We start from the raw sequence: 24,648 nt of genomic DNA, 5'->3' as shown, positions 1-24,648 counted from the left end.
GGGGTGGGGTTCTATTTTAATTCAAGTTCTAAGTTTTGATTATGACATGAAATTAGACACCATAAATGATTCCAGGGAGACTGCATTTTTTTAAGACCATAAAGGTCATGGAACTATACAAGTTCTCATTTGGGGCAAGGGAAGAATTTTCCCTAATTAAAAACTTTTAGAGAAACCACGAGAGACAGAAGATTTATGCTGGTTTTGCCCGACCCCTATCCCGACTCTGGTTTCCAGGGACCTAACAGCGCTTCAGAAGAGCCAACTGGTGAGGAGGTGAGTGTGGGTGTCGAGTTCCTTTGGCCATGCGATGGTCACTGAGGCACTTTCTCTGTAGCTAGTAACTGCTCCACCACCATGGCCACAAGTCCACCAGGAGAAGGCTAATCATCTAGGTTCACCTTTGTGTCTTCAGCCATTCTGAAGATAGCCGAGGAAGGGTGGCAAATCAAGTCCTCAGTACTTCAGAGTGAATTCATTACATTGGAAGGGATGAACAACAAAGTCAAAGGTGCAAACAGGGCCACAAGTGGCGACAGAGCCGCTAGATCACAGCAGATGAGGCCAATGGGCCAGCTTCTCCAGTGCTCCACTCCGCTCACGCGCACGTGGAGCAGCACTTCCAACATTACATGCTCACAAGAATCACCTTGCAAGGGTGGGATGGAGAAGGTGTGGGTTTCATTTCGGTGCCTAAGCCCTTTCGTTTTGTTTGGGGGATCTGAATTTTAACAAGGATGGTGAGATGGTTCTGAGACGAAAGGAAGGCTCACCGTTTAGAAACACTATCTAAATATAAATGAGCTGGGCTTGCTTGGAGACCACAGGCGGTCATCATATTCTGATATAGATTTCCTTGTAAAATACATTCTCCCAATGAACGTCATTGAGCACAGCTTCTAACCTCATGAAATGAATAATACCCAGGGATGTTCCTTCAGTACTTTTATATCATTGGTTTGGAGAAAAACTTCAACGTTGAAACCATCTGAAAGGCATAGTTATTTGAAGGTGGTTTGATGTGTACCTGGGTGAGTAGAGAAGGTGTTGGTGAGGTTGGACATTTAGCTAAAAATAAAAGACTTCTTAGTGTTCCAAAATTCTAACTAAGAATGTCATTTTGAAAAAAAAAATTCTTTTGGAGATAGACTCCACAAATCTGATTTTCATAGTTTTTTGTTTTGTTTTGTTTTGTTTTAACCCCTTCATGTCCTCAATCAGTGATGAGTAGATATTTATTGCAGAGAGCACAGAGACATGGCTCACTTGGTGGGACTTGTGGTTTTCCAGGATGAAGTGATACGCTGTCAGTAGAGAACACAGTGCAGCAGGCTGGGGAACTGGGTCCACATTTGATAAAGTGTTCACCACACAAGTGTGAAAGATTGGAGTTATCACATAAAGGCCAGCTGAGCCTAATCCCAGGGCAGCAGGCAAAGACAGAGAATTCTGGGAGCAAGATGACTAGCCGGCTAGGTAGACTAGCTGAACCGGTCAACTTTCCCGTCATAAAGGGACCCTGCCCCAAAATAGAAAGTGGAGAACAATCAAGGAAGATATTGGACTATAACCTCTGGCTCCTGCTTATACACATGCATCCACACATGCAACATGGGCCCATACACATTTAAGCATGCATACACATGAACATATACAACACACACACACACACATATGAAGGAGAAAAGTAGTAGAAATTTTAATTTTTGACATTTTTTTGAGCAGGTGACACATAGCTGTGACAGTGCTGAAGTGCAGGAGCCCTAAGATCACCAGATCAGTTCACCACCAATGCACTGGGGGCTGAGCCAGAATGTATGGTAGGCTTGGTGTACTCAGTAGAGTTTGACTTGGGTGTGTGTGTGGGGGGGGGGGGGAATCAGCTTACTGGGACATAACTTTATTGCAAATTGAGGGGCATTTGTATTTTCCTCCACATGTAAAGATCACTAACGTTGTCTAGAGATCTACCTCCACAAAGGCAAGCTTCAGGTAAGCCATCCCAAGCAGACTGCTAGCCAAGCTGCTCTTCAAATACCTTTGGGCTCTTAAAGGCTTTCTGCAACTTCCCATGGAGTAAGCGAGCTCCGGAAAGCTCCAGCTGTTATTGTTACAGGATCTAATACCCAGCAAGAGGCATAATATAGTTAAAGCCAGGAAGAAGCGAAGAAGAAGAAGAAGAAGAAGAAGAAGAAGAAGAAGAAGAAGAAGAGGAGGAGGAGGAGGAGGAGGAGGAGGAGGAGGAGGAGGAGGAAGAGGAAGAGGAAGAGGAAGAGGAAGAGGAAGAGGAAGAGGAAGAGGAAGAGGAAGAGGAAGAGGAAGAGGAAGAAGAAGAAGAAGAAGAAGAAGAAGAAGAAGAAGAAGAAGAAGAAGAAGAAGAAGAAGAAGAAAGCGGCAGCATAAGGAAGGACCACAGGCTATTTGCCATCACTCCCCAGATCCCTGCCAGCCCTGCCACAAATAGCCAACCCAGGTCACCCCTTGAGAATCCCCTCTAATATCCATATGCAGAGAGAGCCACAGTTTAGGAGAATTACGAGAATTTTCTAAAACGTGAACACATTTTTGCCATACATCTTGGGCAATGTTTTCAGAAAACTGCAAACTGAGGCTTTTCTAACAGATTGGGCCACGTCTCAGAAAGTGGGAAGGAAGTCATTTTGTCAGCTACTGCGAGGAGGAACACCAGCGTATAAATTTCTCGAGGCAGAGAGATTGTTGGTCCTATGAATTTAAATTCATAGACTAGAAATCTGTCCGCCTTTTCCAGATTCTTTCACAACACCATGCCTCCTCCAACATTTAAGCACTAATTGATTCATCTTCTGTGTTATTGGATTTAAAGTCAATTCAGTCGCTATTTTTAACTGTTTTCTCATTTACGGCCCTCTTCCTCCCACTTGCTTCGAGGCCCCACATTAAATTATACATTCTCTCACATGCCTCATTATCTTCCATTTTTTCTCTCACCCTGTAGCCGCTCCCCTGTGTTCCTGCCTTAGCTTTGTTTAGTGCCAGAGACCTGTTTTTTCTAACACTTGAAAAACACATGGCTTTTTTTTTTTTATGGGCACAAGTATCTTAACTTCTGTCAAATAAAAAAAATGATTCATAAGGAAAACAGTTTAAATATGTAGGTGTTTTCAAAGAAAATAAAGTGGCTCATTAAAAAAAAAAAAAAGTATCTGCAGAGGAAATAAGATGCTTGCCTGAAAACTGAGTGTAAACGCATTGCCTGTTCGGAATATTTGAATATGCAAGGGTCCCTCTCTCCAGCTACACTTTTGTTTGTTTTTATCGTTCTTATGATTGCCTTTTAGATGAGTTTCCTTTATAAGACTCTGAACGCCACCCAAAAGAACAGACAACTGTCACCCTAATACTGTCTCTGCCTTTAAATGATGTGAAAACCTGTTACAATGTTCTTGAAGGGAATCAGAGCAGACCTTGTCTCCATGTGTCCTGGAACTTTCAAAGCAGTCGGACCAGAGGGTAAGAATTAGTTTCATCTGACAATGATATTTAGCCTCAAGTGGCTGTTAACCATCTGTCTGTCCGTGTATATTCCATGTTGATTGTGGCTTGGCAGCTTAACGACGCAAGAGAGTCTTCTCCCAGCGTGTGGTGGAATGGAACAGAATGGTACCCCACCTGGACCTCCTCAAATATCTCCTTCACGTTCTTGTGAGTCGTTCTCTTTGGCATGGCTTGCACTTCCAATAGCCAGCAGCTAGTCTTCTCGGGAGAAGTGCCCTTGGACCCCTCTGTAAACACGCTGCCGGAAAAATCAACCCCGAGGGGAAATGAGGGAAAAGCGGCATAGACAAAGTAGTGTCTAGCAAGTGTGTGCGGAGGTTGGATCCCAGCTCCCTTGCCCGAAGGCATGAAAATTCCGTTCCAGACCTCCAAGTGAGTAAGACTGGAGCTATGCTCGCCAGGACTTCCCCGAAACACTGTTCGCTTGGCTTCCACGCTTTTGCTTCGTTTCCCATTTGCTCGACCTCTTCCCTATTGCATGTCCTTTACAAAACACTTGCTTCTGGGGCAGGACCACAACTGGACAACCTAAGACAGCTGGCAGAATCCTTGAAGTAAAGGGACAAATATTTGAGTCGTTATCGTTGAGTAACGGGATATCCTTGAAGAGAAGATCTCGTAGCCTCAGAGGTGAGGTACAGAGCTTAGGATTACATAGCCACCACCCACTAAGGTGAATAGAACATCAAAGCCTTCTGGCTTGGCTCGGCATCCCTGTTCTTCCCACCGCTAATGCTTCTTTCTGAGTTTTGAATCGTGGTTATTAGGCTAAATATACAGTTAGAGTTGAAATCAGTTAATTCAAGATCAATTTTTTTTAATGTTTACTGTCTCACTTAACACAGAAGTGGATGCTCACAGTCAGCTATTGGATGGATCACAGGGCCCCCAAAATGGAGGAGCTAGAGAAAGTATCCAAGGAGCTGAAGGGATCTGCAATCCTATAAGTGGAACAACAATATGAACTAACCAATACCCCTCCCCACCCGGAGCTCGTGTCTCTAGCTGCATATGAATCAGAAGATGGCCTAGTCGGCCATCAGTGGAAAGAGAGGCCCATTGGTCGTGCAAACTTTATATGCTTCAGTACAGGGGAATGCCAGGGCCAAGAAGTGGGAGTGGGTGGGTAGGGGAGTGGGTAGGGGAGCGTGTGGGGGACTTTTGGGATAGCATTGGAAATGTAAATGAAATAAATACCCAATTAAAAAAAAGTACAGATGTGAAACTCACTTCCCAATCAATTAATTTTATGTGATTTAATTATTTCTCTCTCCCTCTTCTTCTCCCTCTCCCCCTTCCATTAATCCCTCCTCATACCCCAATACATACCTTCTTCCTTCTCCATCCACACACATGGGCCACAGCAAACAACAACACTACAGGAAAAAATCTGACATTGATTCAGAACACAGCCACCCCACAGAAAAGCACGTTTGCTTTTGAATGCCAATGAAAAAGATCAGGCAGTCTCTTCTTGCTCCATACCATCCTCTTTCCCAAGAACACCACTCCCCAGTCCCCCACAGTCCTGTCCAAGGGATATAGGCCAATGCTTTCCTAGGTGCTCTTATAGCCAAAGGGGGAAATGAGACTATACATACAAATGAGGTTGACTAGGATGAGTTGTCAATAATGAAAGAACACACACCACTCTCTCCCCTACCACATCTTCCCAGAACTCGAGCCAAAAAGGCATCTGCTCCTTCAGTGGGCTGCGAAAGGCTCTGAGAAGTCAGCCTGGACCAAATTAGGGCCCCCTTTTCAAATATCTGCCAATGGTTTGAACTTCACAATAGTGCAATCCCTCCCTTGGGCAAGACACAGTCTTCAGAGAGCTTCTGTTAAATATATAAGTGAGCTCCCTTGGAATGGTCACAATTTCATTCATTATCAGCCCTTAACCTAATGGCAAGGATTGATGCTTCAGAGCAAGACCCTCAAGGACATAAACAAGTTTGGAAGGGTGTGAGGTTAGAAAAGCCCATTAACTTTGTCCATTTGGGCTGCTGGAACTGTACAGTGCAGAGAGTGGCTTATAAACATCAGAAACTTATTTCTCCCAATTTTGACGGCTTCAAGAGCCAAGATGCTTGTGCCGTTGCATTCAATGTTTGACAAGGGCCTGCCTCTTGTCCGTAGTCTTTCTCTGTGTCCCCATACAGTAGAAGGCTCAAAAAGCTCTCTGCCTCATCACATATGGGAGCTATACCTCATAATCCAATCGCCTCCCAAGTCCCACCCCAGAATACCATTGATAATGATAATAAAGTATCAACATACGAGTCTACGGCACACACACACAATTATGCAGTATACAACACATGTCTGGATAGAATGCAAAACTCGTAAGGCTTCAGAGCCTGAAAGAGGGTTGTAATTGGGGTTACTGGCTCCAAGAAGATGCTGGGAGGACACCAGGCACCCTAGGGGAGGTGTGAGACAAGACAGCCTGAGTTCAAATCTGCCACGGAAAAGCACTGCGATCCCGAGCAAGAATTTATCTTCGGTAACCTTCCGGATCTCATCTGCAGGATGAAGGAGATCAAGGTGTCTGCTTTACAAGGCTAACATGGGATTCTATCTACTTACGCATTTAGCACCCTTAGCTCATACCTGGCAAAGAACAAGGCTTCAAAACATAGGAGCTACTTTACTGCTGTTGATCTTACTATTAGGTAATAAAATAATTAAAGAGAAGGCTGTGCTGATGATTTTAGAACAAATTTCAATGACTATAATTTTCCTTGGACATGCCCTCTGCCTCCATTACAGAGCAAGAAGAAAATGACTGTAATTGATTAAAAAAAAAGAGAGCATATCATCAGGAAAAGAGTCAAGCTGTTAGAACAAATATAATCTCTTGTCTTCTTTGCATCGCATCCCTCCTTTTCTCTGCATTGTATCTTCCTCTATTCATAAAATCCTCTTTGTTTTTCCTTTGAAATGTAGGTGATAAGGAGATATTAGAAATCAGACACCATCCATTCAAATCTTGTTTTGTTTTGTTCTTCTGTCTGCTTTTAAAATTTGAACATGGTCGTTCGTGAATCTGGCAAACGATGTTCAAAGCTTCTGTGCCAGGGACATGTTGGGGGACAGGCGAGAGTGGCCAACACGGATGCACAGTGTACATGCTGGGTGATAATTCTGAAGAAACCCCTCGGTGTTCTGAAGTCTGACCTGCTACATGGAGACTTTCAGGCGGCCTTGCGGCTGGATAGAATTCCTAAACTAGACCTGGCTCCTTGGAGGCTCATTAAAGACTCAGGAATTCCAAGTTTTATTCTTCTTCAATTCTGCCTCTGGGTTTAAGAGGTATCAACAGAGTAGCTTTTGGAAGTCAAACAAGAGGATTCTGAGCTACAGGAAGAAGCCAGGCCAAGGAAGAGGACATGAGAGTACTAAACTATGAAGCTTGTAAAAGAAGCCTGTTAAATTTTAATCATACTGACTAGAGTGTTTGTAACTGTTGATCTTATATGGAATCTAATAGTTCTAATGAAAAATGTCTTCGGCCTCAAGTCCAAGGATATCATCATTATAAGTCCATAAGTGCCCAAGACAATATAATTCTCTCTGTGGTGCTGTTCCGTGGTCTTTGATCCATGATGTATTACTTACTTATTTATTGATTTATAAAAATGAGCTGTCAAGCTTTTCCTAAGAAGTTTTAAGGCATATGAGCAAAACATAAGAAACACACAACCACAAAAAATAAACCACGGAGTACAAACCAGATCCTCTAAGGTCTAGGGAACTCTGCCTAGGTGAGTCGCATAAATCAAAAATACACTTTCTAGACACACCCCAAATGTCAACAAACAAGAACTCTGTAAAACCCAAGGAAGGAAGTTATATAGTCAGGGCTTATATGAGCTATAATATACATTGGCAAAGCCCTGATCTAAACACTATGAATTGATTTCCATCTGGATGCTCTTCAGAGGCGGGCCTGAGACTCTCACCAGAAACTATGAGGGTTATGATATCTGAAACACCAGTCAGGCCAGAGGCCATGTACTTGGCTCTTCACATTTAGTATTATTTTAGGCCAATTAAAATAACTTTTTCACAGTGGAAAGATTCCATCAAATAATAGCTCTGTTCACCATGAGTGTGGGTTGTGCGGCTCTTAACTGAAGAAACACAGAGGCTGTGGATCCAATTCAGGGAAAGACAGGCTCTGCCTGAAACTTCCTTTGCCCAAAACAGAGCAGAAATCTGGAAAGTTGGGCCTAGGCTGTCAGCCATTTCAACTGCCATCAGTCAGAGGTGACTATTCCTTGTTAGTTTTTCTCTAGAACCTCAAATGTCACACTAGGAAACTTCAGTTTGGAATGCTGGATTTTATCTCCCTTTTAACCTCTTGGTGCCAAAAATAAGTTACATTTATATTCCTTGTTCCCATTCCTTTCAAAGCCCAGATGAAACACAAGGGATTTCACTATTTCCATAGACATGACTCTATTTTATTCTGCTAATGTTAGTCATTGTGTCAAAGCCCACAATCTTCCCCTAACTTGCATGTTTCCTAGCCAATTCAGACTGGCTGCATAATTCAAAAGAGAAAAAAAAAATCAAATCCAAAATAATCCCATTAGACTGTTGGCACAAAATAACTTGCTAGATAATTCCTATAGTATCTACTTAATTTTGGCTGTGTGGTCCAATACATATCAGTGTCTGCTTACAGTCATGATACCCCAAACTTCTTGTAATCTGAAAAGATTTAAGGGTACAGAGATGTGTTAGGCTGTAGCTCAACCAGCTGAGGCAATGCTTCAATGACCAACATACTGGTCTGAACAGAAGTTCGAATTTGATATCATTGCCTGATCACTAAGAAGTACTCCTTAAAAAGTGAATACACATCAGGGTGACCAGGGGCTCGATGGGTCTCCACTTCTGTCGTCACGATAGACTTTGCAGCTCCTAAAGAAAAACAACAAATCATTTGTCATTCCTCTTGGCCAGGCAGATGTGATGAATACTTCTTCCTGGTCAATGTAAAAAGTACAGAGCCCAAAATTGGGATGAGCTCAGTGCTCAGTTTTTTGCTTCTCATGCACAAAGCCCTAGGCTCACTATATTTAATTCCCAACACATACATGTATGTACACATGCACACCAACATACAAGCATACTCTCATACATACTCACACCATCTCAATTCTGTAACATTGCTGGAAATGGTTCGGTTGTACCTTCAACTTCCCATCCGACTAAAACAAGCTTTCCAGTGATGGAGCCTTAACAGCTATAGCTGTGGAAAGTGAGTCAGGAATGCATGGTCCTTGCTTCAGTTCCTGTCTCTAGGTTCCTGCCTTGAGTTCCTGTCCTGATTTCAATAGACAATGGACTGTAACAGGACATGTAAACCATGTAAATTCTTTCTCCCCCCCCCCAGGTTGCTTTTGGTCAGTGTTTTATCACAATGATATAAAGCAAACTCAGACAGCTCTAAAACCCAAAGAGAGGCTCTTGTTCCCAATGAAAATGAGAGCATTCAGAGAAGGTCTACCTAAGGCTGGAGAGACCACTAAATAAGGAGAAGCAGCTGCTGCCAAACCTAACCACCTGACTCTGATCTATCAAGACCCATACTGTAGGAGGAGAAAGTAAAATCCCACAAGTTGTTCTCTGACTTTCACATGTGAGCTACAGTACACATGTACCCCCAACCTACAAATTACACATATATGTGAGTAAACAAAGAAATAGTAGTGAAGTTTTTTAAATTGGAGGGCTACTTAGGTAAAACAAAATTACCGAAATAAGAAACAGAGAGAAGAAATTACCTGCACACTCTTACTTCATGTCTATTAATTGACTGATGGATGGATGGATTGATTGATTATATATTAATAATAATTTGCTAGATAATTCCTATAATATCTACTTAATTTGGACTGCGTGGTTTGGTGGTTTTGTCCAATATATATTGTTGTTAATTATTACTTAATCTTCACCATTACTGAACCCAAACAGAACCCACATGACATGAAAGATGTAGTGTTACACTCCATAAAGCAGTCAGGCTCTTACAAAACAGAGCTGGGAAGAAAGAGAGGACCAAGATGTCTGAGCCAGAAGAATAAACTGTCAAGCTTTTGGGTCTCAAGATCTGGGGACAGGGTGGGAGTATCTGGTGACAGAGACTGAAAGGAACCAGAACAGGTTGTCCAGTCATAAAGGCTCTAGGGAGAGCAAGGGTGGCAATCTTACCTCAAGAACTGCAGAGGCTAAGGAGCAGAGGCCAGGCTGAAAGGGGAGCACAGCTAGAAACAATGTGACCTTGGAAATATTTTCTTAAAGGACCTACCCATCTGTGCTCAGCTGGTTTCAAAAGATGCCAGAGGGGAAAAGCAAGACTGCTGTAGTGATAAGAGGAAAGCAGGATTCTGAGCACAGAGAAGTGAGGAACCAAGCAAAAAGATACCATCACCATGCCACCCATTGTATAATGTACCTAGTTAACCATCAGGCACAGGACACAGAAATAAAAGGCAAGGTTATACAGTGTCAATGTGTTGTAAGCTGACTTCATCTCTTTAAAACAGATTGTACCCGAACATAAAAAGCCAGCACACTAATAAATAGCAAGCAGTCTGGAAGATTCTTCCAGGCCATCTAGATGGAATCAGCTGACAACTTAAGAGATAAAAAGGAATTCTTTGGTACCATTCTCCTTCCCTTCTGACAGAGAGGGAACGATTTGCATATATAAAAGTGTAATCGGCGAGTATCTCTGAGAGGAGAACAAGCACTGTGCATAGAAGACAAATCAGAGTAACCCCCTGAGTGGTTGAGATCCAGCTATCAAGATGAGCCATTTTCTCCTGAGATTCTCACTCCTAATCATCGTAGACATGGACATCTCCTGTGCTACAGTACAAGGCTGTGTAAGCAGGGGACCAAATATCAGGAATACAGGTCAAAGTTGAACATGAAAGGACACACATCCAGGAGCTTCCATCTGAATGGCACATCTGACAGATACCATCAGTGTAGGAAGCAGATATCAGAATTGATGGTCTGAATCCAAGTCCACTCGCTAGCAAATTGACTATGGAGACATCCTCTCTGCTGAACTCATAGCCCCCAGGATGTTCTTGGTTTCACCCTACCTTTCTCATAGATAGTCACCAGATTTTACTATTGTTTTGCTATATTTTCATATAATACACAATGGGTGAGGTGTAGGATTGAAACTAATATAGGTGACTATTGCAGGATACATGCTCATACTGTGAACCCCGAGATTGTATTGTTTACTGAAAAAACATATTTCTAGTTGTCGTGTTGTCTTAGCCTTGACACACACCTTTTATCCCTCTGGCCAGAACATACCCACCGTTTAATCCCAAACAATGAAGGTAAAGTTAGCTTGTAGACGGAAGTACCATGTTTGAAAATGATGTCTAATTGAGTGGCAAACAAAGTGACGAATCAGAGAAAGATTTGGTAGAATAGGATCGCTCAACTTTCTCAAGAAAAGAGGGAAAAGGGAAGCTACTTCCTTCAAGAACAGTGCAAAGAAAGAAAGAAAAAAAGGAGGAGGCAGTTTTACCAGGACAGTGCTAGAGAGACAGGTTGCAGAGGGAGAACAAGCTAGACACAGGTAAAGACAGAGTGAGCCAGGGAATAAGAAGAAACCAGAAAATTAGAACAGATTGACAGTTTGAGGCCAAGCAGGGCAATTCAAGAGAGGCAGAAAGAGGAAAACCAGATATAATTAGCTTGGAGAGGAGTTTGAGCCAGAACAGCTCAGTTGAACCAGCCAGAGATCAGAATGAACGAGATAGGGTGAGCTTATTCAAAAGCAAGTCTCAGAGGCTGTATATTAAATTGTACAAAGGCTAGAAGCTTACTGGACTAGGTCTAGGCTAGCAGAGGCAGTAAGCCACAGATAAAGGATAGTTTACAGGTGACAGAAGAATGACCAAAACAAACAATAGTTACTATGGAAGACACTCCCAGATGTACTAATTAAGGTGGTGATATAACCAGAACAAAACCAGATCCAAATTCTGGAAATAAATAAATAATAACATAGATCTAATTTATTCTGCTTCAAAACAAAATTTAGACAGAACAAAGTATTGTTCCCTGACAAATTTGATCATCTGTTTCCCTTTTAAGCTCTTTATCTGTCATATTTTATAAGATCAGATATGTCAAGCTGATATGAGACTATCAGCCCCCATGTGCCATATTTGATCTTAAAAAAATGAGATAAGGGTAAAAGAAAAGGAAGTGTGATTGTGATAGTACAAGATAACAATACTAATAAATTTCATCAAAATTTGGCAAAATTGACAGCATCTTTTTATGACATAAATAATGACTTGAGAGATAATCTCAAGAAACTAAGCTCATAATATTTTTAAATCACACTTTCAGTGTATTATCATCATCATCATCATCACCATCATTATTCCTTGGAATTGAGTACTTAATCCCAAAGGAAAAAAACTGACTAAAAAATTTACAGAAGCCATGTGTCAAAGAGAAGCAAAACAAAGGCTATATTAATAGCAATGTAATGTTGTTCTTTAGGGAGAAAAGGTAGCTAAATGTTTCTTTCATATTCTTTTTTTGCCCAGCCAGTAGCTCAAAGTACAAATGATAAGTGTTCTGAGAACAAACTAATATGAAAATATAGAAGACAAATTCCTCAGGTTTTTTTTTGGGGGGGGGGGTGTTTGGGAGTCATTGTGATTTTCTTTTTTTAAAAAAATTAAGTATTTTTCCCAGCACCCTACTATGGGGAGCAGAGTGACACCAGAGCCAAGACAGGGTGCCAAATAAACCATCAGCAGGGAAGTTACTTGTCCAAGTGTGTATACAGTGGAGCTGATAACAATTGTGGTGGTTTGAATGAAAAGATCCCCAGAGGTCCATAAGGAGTGGCACTATTAAAAGGTATAATCTTGTTGGAGTAGACATGGCTTTGTTGGAGGAAGTGTGTCACTGGAGGGTAGGCTTTGAGGTTTCAGAATATCAAGCAGGCCTAATGGCTCACTCTCTGTTCCTGCTGCTAGTGGATTCAGATGCCTGGCTTGCAGCCCTCATCTCACCATGGTGATAATGGGCTAACCCTATTGAGCTGTAAGACAGTCCCAGTTAAATGTTTTTCTTTATAAGAGTCGCCATGGTCATGTTGTGTCTTCACAGCAATAAAAACCCTAACTGAGACAAGAAACTATGATGGATGTCCAGGTGAAAGACCCACAACGTGAGGACTCCCCCACGTTCTGACTCAGGAGAGGCGACACCCCAAATCACCCACAAGAAACAGTCTTGCTGCAAACTGCAAGAGGACTTTTTTATTCAAGAGCGCTCTTGGGTCCACGGCCATACACCACGCAGGGGTAGAGGACCGTGGCGCCCTGAGTAGCTGAGTAAGAGGGTATTTAAAGGAAGAAACCACAACTCAAGGAAGTGGGGAGGGCGTTGTTGGAAAATACCAAAGATACCAGTTAAGAGTCCCAAGGAAGTGCAAAGTCACAAGAGTCACAAGGAATACCTGGTAATTGTGCAGGTTATCTCTCAAGACAGTTTCTAAGAGCCCCTAACAATAGCACATTTGCATAGCGGGTTCCAGCAATGGTCAGGGTGACTTTCTTCGATTGAACACTCTTTGAACCCAGGAAGGGGGTGGGTGGAGGAATGTCGCTATCTGTTTTATGATTAGCATACCTTGGAACAATGAGTCACAGAGGTCACATTCCCAAGGCTTGGCCTAAAGGCCTAGAATTTTGTTTTTAGGTTATACTTTCACAGGTACCCATGCAGTCACAGGGGTTAGGAATCACCGATGGAAGTCTTTGACCTGGAAAATCAGGAGAAATCTGAATGCTGTTTTCAGTGGTTTGGTTGGGTTTTTTTGGTTTGGTTTTGGTTTTGGATTTTTTTTTTTTTTTTTTTTTTTTTTTTGGCTTTCATTCTGGTAGAAGTCATGCCATAATTCGGTATTTTCGTTCTTGTCCTGAATGAATTCAAAAAGCAGAGAGGCACTTGGGAATTCTGTTTTTAAATAAAAGTAAACATTTCCAAGTGAGTTTGGGTCTCTGTTTAGTATTTTTGTGACCTACTTACTGAGCTTAAATGCTCCACAGATGTCACATTTCTTTGTGGTATGAGTTTGTGGAGCCAACATTAATATTAGTGAGAGTGTTAATATGTGTCAGTAAGGTGTTTAATAAGCATTTCATATTGTGTTTTTCAATGGTTTGTCAAGAATTGTGCAAAACAGTAGTCTTTCATTTTTATTTTCCATGGTGATTAATAACTTTGGTTAGATAGCTATGTATCCAGGCTCCACTGGGGAGATGTTTTTTGTGGTATATTTCTCATCATTTAGGCAAGCTATATAGATGACAAGCCCAGGCCCTTCCTAACCCACTTTATCGTCCAGGAAATGAATTATCAAACACTGAATACTGGCATTTTCTGAAATGTGTTTATCTCTTCAAGCTAAAAAAATGAACTAATTATAAGAGAATAAGTTAGGAATACAAATGAATAGCCTTTATATATATTTTCATCCTAAGGATCCCCATGCTGGTTATATGCTTGGCCCAGGGAATGTCACTATTCAGAGGTGTGGCAATGTTGGAGCAGGTGTGGCCCTGTTGGAGGAAGTGTGTCCTGTGAGGGTGAGCAATGAGACCCTCCTCTTAGCTGCCTGAAGTCAGTCTTCTCCTGTTTACCTTCTGAAGAAAATGTAGCACTCTCAGCTAATCCAACACCATGCCTGCCTGAATGCTGCTATGATTCGTACTATGATGATAATGGAATGAACTTCTGAACCTGTTAGCCAGCTCTAATAAAATACTGTTCTTTTTTTTTTTTTTTTTTTTTCCATTTTTTATTAGGTATTTAGCTCATTTACATTTCCAATGCTATACCAAAAGTCCCCCTTACCCACCCACCCCCACTCCCCTACCCACCCACTCCCCCCCTTTGGCCCTGGCGTTCCCCTGTACCGGGACACACAAAGTCTGCGTGTCCAATGGGCCTCTCTTTCCAGTGATGGCCAACTAGGCCATCTTTTGATACATATGCAGCTAGAGTCAAGAGCTCAGGGGTACTGGTTAGTTCATAATGTTGTTCCACCTATAGGGTTGAAGATCCCTTTAGCTCCTTGGGTACTTTCTCTAGCTCCTCCATTGGGAGCCCTGTGATCCATCCATTAGCTGACTGTGAGCATCCACTTCTGTGTTTGCTAGGCCCCGGCATAGTCTCACAAGAGACAGCTACATCTGGGTCCTTTCGATAAAATCTTGCTAGTATATGCAATGGTGTCAGCGTTTGGATGCTGATTATGGGGTGGATCCCTGGATATGGCAGTCTCTACATGGTCCATCCTTTCATCTCAGCTCCAAACTTTGTTTCTGTAACTCCTTCCATGGGTGTTTTGTTCCCACTTCTAAGGAGGGGCATAGTGTCCACACTTCAGTCTTCATTTTTCTTGAGTTTCATGTGTTTAGGAAATTGTATCTTATATCGTGGGTATCCTAGGTTTTGGGCTAGTATCCACTTATCAGTGAGTACATATTGTGTGAGTTCCTTTGTGATTGTGTTACCTCACTCAGGATGATGCTCTCCAGGTCCATCCATTTGGCTAGGAATTTCATAAATTCATTCTTTTTAATAGCTGAGTAGTACTCCATTGTGTAGATGTACCACATTTTCTGTATCCATTCCTCTGTTGAGGGGCATCTGGGTTCTTTCCAGTTTCTGGCTATTATAAATAAGGCTGCTATGAACATAGTGGAGCATGTGTCCTTCTTACCAGTTGGGGCTTCTTCTGGATATATGCCCAGGAGAGGTATTGCTGGATCCTCCGGTAGTACTATGTCCAATTTTCTGAGGAACCGCCAGACTGATTTCCAGAGTGGTTGTACAAGCCTGCAATCCCACCAACAATGGAGGAGTGTTCCTCTTTCTCCACATCCTCGCCAGCATCTGCTGTCACCTGAATTTTTGATCTTAGCCATTCTCACTGGTGTGAGGTGGAATCTCAGGGTTGTTTTGATTTGCATTTCCCTGATGATTAAGGATGTTGAACATTTTTTTAGGTGCTTCTCTGCCATTCGGTATTCCTCAGGTGAGAATTCTTTGTTCAGTTCTGAGCCCCATTTTTTAAGGGGGTTATTTGATTTTCTGAGGTCCACCTTCTTGAGTTCTTTATATATGTTGGATATTAGTCCCCTATCTGATTTAGGATAGGTAAAGATCCTTTCCCAGTCTGTTGGTGGTCTTTTTGTCTTATAGACAGTGTCTTTTGCCTTGCAGAAACTTTGGAGTTTCATTAGGTCCCATTTGTCAATTCTCGATCTTACAGCACAAGCCATTGCTGTTCTGTTCAGGAATTTTTCCCCTGTGCCCATATCTTCAAGGCTTTTCCCCACTTTCTCCTCTATAAGTTTCAGTGTCTCTGGTTTTATGTGAAGTTCCTTGATCCACTTAGATTTGACCTTAGTACAAGGAGATAAGTATGGATCGATTCGCATTCTTCTACATGATAACAACCAGTTGTGCCAGCACCAATTGTTGAAAATGCTGTCTTTCTTCCACTGGATGGTTTTGGCTCCCTTGTCGAAGATCAAGTGACCATAGGTGTGTGGGTTCATTTCTGGGTCTTCAATTCTATTCCATTGGTCCACTTGTCTGTCTCTATACCAGTACCATGCAGTTTTTATCACAATTGCTCTGTAGTAAAGCTTTAGGTCAGGCATGGTGATTCCACCAGAGGTTCTTTTATCCTTGAGAAGAGTTTTTGCTATCCTCGGTTTTTTGTTATTCCAGATGAATTTGCAAATTGCTCCTTCTAATTCGTTGAAGAATTGAGTTGGAATTTTAATGGGGATTGCATTGAATCTGTAGATTGCTTTTGGCAAGATAGCCATTTTTACAATGTTGGTCCTGCCAATCCATGAGCATGGGAGATCTTTCCATCTTCTGAGATCTTCTTTAATTTCTTTCTTCAGGGACTTGAAGTTTTTATCATACAGATCTTTCACTTCCTTCGTTAGAGTCACGCCGAGATATTTTATATTATTTGTGGCTATTGAGAAGGGTGTTGTTTCCCTAATTTCTTTCTCAGCCTGTTTATTCTTTGTGTAGAGAAAGGCCATTGACTTGTTTGAGTTAATTTTATATCCAGCTACTTCACCGAAGCTGTTTATCAGGTTTAGGAGTTCTCTGTTGGAATTTTTAGGGTCACTTATATATACTATCATATCATCTGCAAAAAGTGATATTTTGACTTCCTCTTTTCCAATTTGTATCCCCTTGATCTCCTTTTGTTGTCGAATTGCTCTGGCTAATACTTCAAGTACTATGTTGAAAAGGTAGGGAGAAAGTGGGCAGCCTTGTCTAGTCCCTGATTTTAGTGGGATTGCTTCCAGCTTCTCTCCATTTACTTTGATGTTGGCTACTGGTTTGCTGTAGATTGCTTTTATCATGTTTAGGTATTGGCCTTGAATTCCTGATCTTTCCAGAACTTTTATCATGAATGGGTGTTGGATCTTGTCAAATGCTTTTTCTGCATCTAACGAGATGATCATGTGGTTTTTGTCTTTGAGTTTGTTTATATAATGGATTACATTGATGGATTTTCGTATATTAAACCATCCCTGCATCCCTGGAATAAAACCTACTTGGTCAGGATGGATGATTGCTTTAATGTGTTCTTGGATTCGGTTAGCGAGAATTTTATTAAGGATTTTTGCATCGATGTTCATAAGAGAAATTGGTCTGAAGTTCTCTATACTGTTCTTTATAAGAGTTACCTTGGTCCTGGTGTCTCTTCACGGCAATGAAATCCTAACAAAGACAGAGATTAGTATCAGGGACTAAAATATTACCATGATAAGCCTGACCATGCTTTTTTGAAGTAATGTGAATCTTGGGACTTTGGAAAACAGTGGATACTTTAAGTAGGGCTTCATGGGCCACCCTAGTAGGAATATGGAAGACATTGGTGCTGAGGTGATTTGAACTGTGTAAGCCTACTAATTCAAGAGATTTCGGAGGAGAAGAATTTTACTGTGTGGCCTAGAGTCTGCTCTTATAATTTTGGTGAAGAATATGGCTGCTTTTTGCCCTTGTCTGAAGATTCCACATGAGGCTGAAGTAAAGAGATTTCAGTTAATAGCACTGACAAAGGAAGTTTCAGAAAAGCCCAACATAGACTTTGTTCTCTGGTTTGCTCTCATGAAGATCATTTTAATGAAGAGAAGCAAGCTTAGAAAGGAAAAATACAAAATGTATGATTCAAAGGATAAAAGGGCACCAGGAAGTAAAATGAAACTGAATCCTGTGTTCAAGGAGATAAACGAATTAAGAGAAGCAAGATCTCACCCTGCTAAACTTATTGTTCATGCTTTTGCAGTTGAACATGAAACTTGATCATTGTTTTCATTTGGACTTTTACTCTGAAATGAACTATAATCCAGAAACTTAGAGCACAGTTGTGATCCAGATCTTGGGGCTTGAAGACACAGGCTTTTGATCTGGATCTTGAGGAACAGAGGCCCTGAAAAGCTTAGGCCCAGGCATGATAGTATATACCTTTAATCCCAGGAGACAGGCAAGCATATGACTGAGTTCAATTCATGCTTTGTACATGCTTGGCTCAGGGAGTGGAACTATTAGAAGGTGTGGCCTTGTTGGAGTAGGTGTTTCCCTGTGGGTGTGGGCTTTAAGACTCTCATCCTAGCTGCCTGGAAGTGAGTATTCTGGTAGCAGTCTTCAGATGAAGAAGTAGAACTCTTAGCTCCTCCTGCATCATGCCAGCCCAGATGCTGCCATGTTCCCACCTTGATGATCATGAACTAAACTTCTGAACCTGTAAGCCAGGCCCAAGTAAATGTTGTTCTTTATAAGAGTTGCATTGGTCATGGTGTCTGTTCACAGCAATAAAACCCTAACTAAGACACTGGTACAGATCAAGTTCCAAGTAGAGAAAAGCTTAGGTACAGGTGGGGTGGTAAACACCTTTAATCCCAGAACTCAGGAGACAGAGACATTCAGATCTCTGAGTTCAAGGTCAGTGTACATAGCAAGTTCCAGGACAGCCAAATTTAGGCAGTGAAGGAGTTGGAAACAGAAAACTGGTGATAATGTAATACAAAAGGGAAGCCATATTCCAGCTCCAGTAAGCAGCAGGACTCAACAGCTTTGACCATGTGGCTCTGGTTTTAGGGAAAATAGAAAGGATGACTGGTTAGCTGGAGCTAAGAAACTATCAGTGATTAAGAAGAGACCAGTATCACTGAGGTGAAATCATCTGGGAAGTGTTTTCCAAGAGCATAAAGAAGCTATATTCCTGATATAGCCACTCCTGAGGCAGTTAGTCTTGGTAATGTAAGAATCACCAAGATGGTACTGGTTTTGAAAGCATAAAGGGGTCATGGAAAACACTTGGCGCTGTGAGAGTTCAGAAAAGCTCACTGGTGAAGGTGCAGCCTCAGTTGCAGTTGATAACCCAGGAGCGAAAGGGTCATGCAAAGAAGTTTTGGCTTGACACCATAAAGGGAGCCTATGATAAGCAATTGGTGAAGCCTAGTTGCAGAGAGAAACCCCAGCATGCTAAAGATGCCAGTAGAATGAGATGACCACCAGGAACAGCAGCAGCAGTGGAGTGGTGTGGAGTCAACCAGACCTTGAAGTGCTACAGAGGGCAAAACTAGAGAATTAACCCAATCCTTTTGAAGAGCCCAGAATATCATGTGTGGCATTGCCTTGGTTACCCCAAGATGTTAGAGAGATCACAGCCATGAGATACCTGGGAGTGGAGCCAGCTGAAGAGAGCAAAGTTTGTTGCTGCTGACTGCCAGATCTGCCAACAGCAGTCAACAAAGATGAAAGCAATTAAAAAGCTAAAAATAGCTTTGACATCAGACATGGAGATGCAGAATTTGGAGTTTGCCCTGCATGTTTTTTGTCTTGCGTTTGTCCAGTATTTTCTTACTATGACGTTTTGGAATGGTAATATATATTCTATGTTGTTGGAGTTATGTGATCTGCTTTTTTGATTTTAATTTCATACAGAATTTCAGTTAATTGATTGGACTGATTTTTGAGCATTGTTGAGACTGTTATAGACTATGGGACTTTTGAAGTTGGACTAAATGTATTTTTCATTATTCTAAGCCTAGGTATGGTCCCCATAGATTCATGTGTTTGAGTGGGACCAGGGAGTGGAATGTGGTGGTTGGAATATGCTTGGCCCAGGGAATGGCACTATTAGGAGAGGTGCCCTTGTTGGAATATGTGTGGCTTTATTGGAGGAAGAGTGTCACTGTGAGGTTAAACAATTCAACTCTCCTCCAGGCTGCCTGGCAGTAAGTCTTCCCAAATTTGCCATGGTCATAGTATCTCTTCACAGCAGCAGAAACCCTAAGACACACAATAACACTATCACTGAAAGATTGTAAACTGTAATCTCAGCTGTATTTGTAGTCCAGGGAGGGCTGTCCCAGTTGGAAAGCAAGGAAGAGATTTGCCATTAAAAGGACACATGGAGGATAGTTAAATTCAGAAGCACCATTTTTCACATGTTCAGTATTCTTCCTTTCTTCTCTTTTTCCCTAAGGGCCACTGGCAGACTAATTTACTTAATCTGGTAGAATTTACCATTTAGAACCAAGGTAAACCATCTCTTTGATGATATGATGAACAGGAATTGATTCTTTTGTTGTTATAATCAGCTCTGCACTGGTACACAACTGTTATCATTATACTGTTCTTCCTCTTTCCTTAGACTTTTTCACTGAAGAGACTAAACCATTCTCAACATTCAAAGGAAGTGAAGCATACAATGCTATTTGCTCCTGTCTCCTGCAGAGCTGCCACTAGCAAGGTCATTAATCCCCAGAGTAACTCCAAGGGTAACCACGATGCAAAACTGTTATGACATCTGAAGGTGGCAAATAAGACTCTACTGCTGAAGACACCACATACTTCAGACACAGGACTTGGGGAGAGAAAGCTGCCAATGACCTAGAAGCCTCTTCCTTGAGACTATCTTTCGCAGTCTCTGAAAGGCACCGTGTCAGCTGCAAAAGCAGAAATCAATAGTCCTACACAGATGTGAACCCTATAAATGACAGTAATAAACAGTATGTCAAGATATCCCATGGGTACAAATATGACACAGACCTTGATTGTTACAAACAGCCCATTAGATAGGAAGGAATGTGTGCCTGGTATTGTAAACCTAGACAACAACTATCCATGGCTAGTGAGACCATGAAGCCTAACCAGGAACCTATTACTGCCCTCTTTCTAAACCAATATAACTTCTAACTGCATTCTAAATGTTTATCCTTATTACCACAGGTAAATGTAACTCTCAGCATCAAAGAAATTTCTTTTTGCAGAACACAATGATAAGTACAGAAGCCTACAACTGGTCAAAATGCAGAAAAGAACTGTCCATGGGCTCAGCCCTCTCCCCAGTACAATACAATCTGAGGCTCATGAGACATTGAAGAAGAGACATAAGGACTGAGAGCCAAAGGACCAGGATGCCTGCAGTGAGATAATATCTTCTATACATGGTAGAGAATATTCAGCCATAGAATACGGTCTCAACAATATGGTCACCTAAACAAGGCCAGCACAATGAAAATATCAGTTTGTATGCCAACATGGATGGGAGAAATCTCAAAAGGCCTCTCCCCTAGATGAAGAGCTATGGCTCCCAAGAGAGGGAGATTCAGTCTTCTCCAGGAAGAAGCCCCCTGATAGGTTATCTAATCCCGAGTGATCGTCTCTAAACATATATACATACAAGCAATGCTAAATGAACGCAGCATGTTGTATTTATGTACACATATATGTGAATATGCATATGTAGCAATAATAATTAATAAAAAAGAGAGTCACAAATTTGAAAGGAATTTATGGGGTCAGATGAGGGTTATGGGAGAAGTTGGAAAAGGGAGAGGACAAAAATGATATAAATATAATGCTCATCTACGAATTCTAAACAACATAAACTTTAAAAAAATTAATTACCTAGAAATTACCAGTAAGAAAGGGTAATCTTTGAATATTATTTATTCCTCGGTCACAACTGTGCCTACTGACACCAAAACAGAGCATCCTCTGCAATCTTTAGCTCGGTGTTCAATCTGTGATGTAGGGCAATAAATAAGCCACAACCGTAAGAACACTGCCTGTTGCTTTCCTCAGTGGTGTGGGAGTCTTGTATTCTAAGCCATGGTGATCTCAGGCATTGTACATACATTTCAACTCTGTTCTAGACAAATTAATGACTCTTCCCTAACAATTCGGCTCTGCAATCTAGACACGCACAGCTTTATCTGAAATCCCCAAAATATGATGTCTGAGAATCGGGTGAACTTAAGTCTGTGTGTAAGGAGAGGAGCTCAAAATTTTGTGTTGAGGAAGGAAAATACGAATCATTGTCTGGAACTGGGATCACTTTTTTGCTAAAAGTCCTGGATAACAGAGAGCCATGCCAAAAAAAAAAAAATAGAATTAAAACTTTGACAACCTCTACCCTCTCCCCACAAAAATGCCCCCCAAAAGCAACCTAAACATGCGTTAGGGGGTCAAAAATTTAGGCAACCTTCCTGACAAAAGTCACCAAGGGGATAGTAATTGAGAATCAGTCAGTGACAGGCCACTTATAATAGTTTCGAAACATTGAATGCATAAACATAAGCTATGAATAAACCTGGGAGACGTAAGCAGGATGATTTGGTTTCACTGTAGGGAAACATTTCCGGGTGTTAATTCGACCCAACGTGTCTGCTGAAACTGATTAGAGGAGGGGGGTGCTGGTGATGGAAGTGGGACCCAGAATTCCACAGCACTGACTGTACGATGTCTATTCCGTTTCTGTGAAACCAAACTGCTTTCATCTGGCTAATTTCTTCCCTATTATGTTTGACTCTTGATGACAAATATGTGCGGAATGGTGCCAAAATCCAGCTGGCACTTCATTTTCTGAACTTGTTCCATGATGCCTAAGTTTTAAAGTATTTGATTTGGTTATAGTAGGAAATAAAAATTGTGAATAGAATTCATGGGAATGTTAAGATAACATGAAGAGGGATCGACTGAGAGTTAAAACTATCCCTATCGCTTGCTTTCTGCCCTTACTTCGCTCTCTGAGGATGATAGCAAGCTGCTAAAGTGTTCCTAAAAAAACTTTTAGTGAGTGAGTAAAAGTAGCTCGTTTGCTCGTAAGTGTGCTGATAAGACTACTCACAAAATGAGAATTAAATATACTTCCAAGTCTCAAGGGCTATTACATGGTTGCAGGTAACTAATAAAAAAGAAAAACAAAGCATAGCAATTTAAGTTTTTTAAGAAAGACATTAAAGGGCACTTAAAGGAGTTTTGAATTTTCCATTTAATGAATGTCCTATGTAGATATTGTGTAACACACAGTTACACAGACACACGACAAAGCCATGACAGCAAATACACAGCTCTGGTGGTCACCAATTCTAGGCCTGCTGTTGTTGCTTCACAGTTTCTAGGCCTAAAGCTTGAGCTAACAAACAGGAAAAAAAGACTGAAAAAAAATTGTAGAACATTGTTTTAAATGCCTTGCTTTTTTTTTTTTAGCTTTATGCTAAAACTATTTATGATACAAACATAAAAATATAGTAGACAGAATTGATAACAAGCTTTCATGTGCCTGAGTCCCAAATTCCCATCTACTGTTCCCATAGTATTTCCAATCCATCACTCTAATTAAAACAGTAGCAGAAAATCATTGTATCATCTAAAACAATTGATGTTTTAATTGTTTACAATATCAATTAGTCACTCTAGCCAAGGTGTCCCGTTTCTTACAATATCACTAGGCCACTATCAGCCTTTTTCACCTCCTCAGCTTAATCACTCATAAAAGCCAACGTGGATTGACCATATCTTAAAAAAAAAAAAAATGAAGCTTCATATACCATGCAGAGGCCTCTCATTTTAAATGCTGTGTTTCTTGGTTGGGAGCTCACAATGGTTTGTAAAGGAAAAATATTAAATAAACACACTAAAGCAATAATGTCCATCCCTTGCTAAAAACAACAACGTGTTTCAAGGAAAAGAAATTTTCAGAGCCAAAGCAAGGGGTGTTCGAGAATCTGGAGTTTCACCAAGTCCTTCGATCTCCAAAGACAGTGGAGAACACCGGGGACCTTGGTAACTAAGGAGCATGGTGAGTTGATGACCCCCCTCCCAATATGACATACATCACCGCCAGGTTTCTTTTTTGGATCTCATATCTCCCTCCAACATCATGTTAAAGGTTTCCAAAGTGAATTTCAAAGTGTTAAATTTACAATTGATTCTAAGGGCAAAGCATATTTTTTTAAACCCCAGCTCTAGAGTCTTTCCTATGCCTTGGCTTGTCCTCTGTTAGTGGAAATATATATCAACTAGTTCCTTGAAATATTTGTTAGTAAGCAGGAAAGCATGCATTATTAATAAATGCTTGTTGTCATTAATATCCTGCATATAATAAAATCAGTCACGGTACTTTTTTTTTAGTAGCCTGTGTTTTTAGATATGAGTGTTTTTAAAATTCTATTCAAAAGAAAGAGCAAAGGTCTATGGCCCCTGTGAACAGCTGTATGTCCTGACCTAGCGCATAGTGGATACTCTGTCTGCTTCTTCTGAAGAAGTTAATTCTCATTCAAAGGTATATAGGTTGAAAGGAGGTGCTTAACACAGTCACCATAGAATGGGATTCTTTCTATGTATTCATTATTCAGACCTCTGATTCCTTCTTACCAAAGACAGAGAATTTCTAAAACAAATGGGACATCAATAATAAAACCATTAACAAATAAACAGTAAACCATGGTTGAGAAGGAAATAGATGAACCTAAGTATAATGTGTGAAGAGCAAGCAAGTAACCATAGCATCTAGTCTCTGTTTCCCAAGAACCAGGCGAGATCTCTTTTTCCTTATAACACTCTCTATATAATAAAGAATTAGAAATCTTTGTGCTGAATCCAAATACCTTTTCAGTCTTGAATAATGAGAAAAGTTTGGCACAATTAGGAATTTGTGTTTATTGACTCCAAACTTGATTAGATAAGGCAGTTGAGTAT

General features: G+C 41.1%; 1 long non-coding RNA gene across 1 annotated transcript; it reads left to right on the top strand.

The window, feature by feature from the left end:
* The first annotated feature begins 110 nt into the window (after positions 1 to 110).
* On the top strand, positions 111 to 20,683 carry 4930467J12Rik (RIKEN cDNA 4930467J12 gene). The gene is made up of 2 exons (NR_152116.1): positions 111 to 276; positions 20,315 to 20,683. It is a non-coding gene; the product is annotated as an RIKEN cDNA 4930467J12 gene (long non-coding RNA).
* The last annotated feature ends 3,965 nt before the right edge of the window (positions 20,684 to 24,648 follow it).

The sequence above is a fragment of the Mus musculus genome, chromosome 13 (assembly GCF_000001635.26).
Source record: "Mus musculus strain C57BL/6J chromosome 13, GRCm38.p6 C57BL/6J".
NCBI lineage: Eukaryota > Metazoa > Chordata > Mammalia > Rodentia > Muridae > Mus > Mus musculus.
The sequence above is the reverse complement of the archived record's forward strand: the minus strand, read 5'-3'. Positions and strand labels throughout refer to the sequence as shown.